At 40.4% G+C, this 601-nt stretch overlaps 1 non-coding gene across 1 annotated transcript; it reads left to right on the forward strand.

The window, feature by feature from the left end:
- The first annotated feature begins 280 nt into the window (after positions 1–280).
- On the forward strand, positions 281–381 carry LOC124963762 (small nucleolar RNA U13). Its single transcript, XR_007104800.1, has one exon. It is a non-coding gene; the product is annotated as a small nucleolar RNA U13 (small nucleolar RNA).
- Positions 382–601: the final 220 nt, after the last annotated feature.

A 601-nucleotide genomic window follows, 5' to 3' on the forward strand; every position in this document is an offset into this window, starting at 1 on the left:
TCACTAAGTTGATGGGCTGGTCTTGCAATCCTTTTGCCTCATCCTCCCTGGTCACTGGGATTATCAGTGTGCACCACTGCACTTGGCAAAATCCTGGGGTTTGATCCCAGCACTGTTGAGAGGGAGAGAGAGAAAAATCAAAGAAGGAAAGGCCCATTATATAATGTTCCTTAAGCTAAACGCTGTCATAGGAAGCTAATACTACAATGGTGCTACAGCAGCCATCTAAGGACCATGAGGAAAAACTGTCAACGTGTTGAAATGGCAGAAAGAAGAGAAGATCCTTCTGTGGTTCAGAATTGTAATGAATGGGTTTTCACAGTATCGTGTAAGATACCCCCTTAAACCTTGTTATGACATTGGTACATTACTGGCATGGCATAAATTAAGAAAAGAAAGGAGACTTCAGGTCTTCAGTACATCATCAAAATGCCTAATTAACCCTAATTAATGCTCCCACTACCAAACAAGTTCTATGAAATAATTGTGCATTGTACAAGCTATTTTAGTTGATCTTCTATTATCGGCAAACAAGTACATCCTAAATAATATTCAGTACCGGGAGACAAGGTTAGGAAACAGGAGTTGAAGCCACTGAAAG

This window comes from Sciurus carolinensis, chromosome 13 (assembly GCF_902686445.1).
Source record: "Sciurus carolinensis chromosome 13, mSciCar1.2, whole genome shotgun sequence".
Classification (NCBI taxonomy): Eukaryota; Metazoa; Chordata; class Mammalia; order Rodentia; family Sciuridae; genus Sciurus; species Sciurus carolinensis.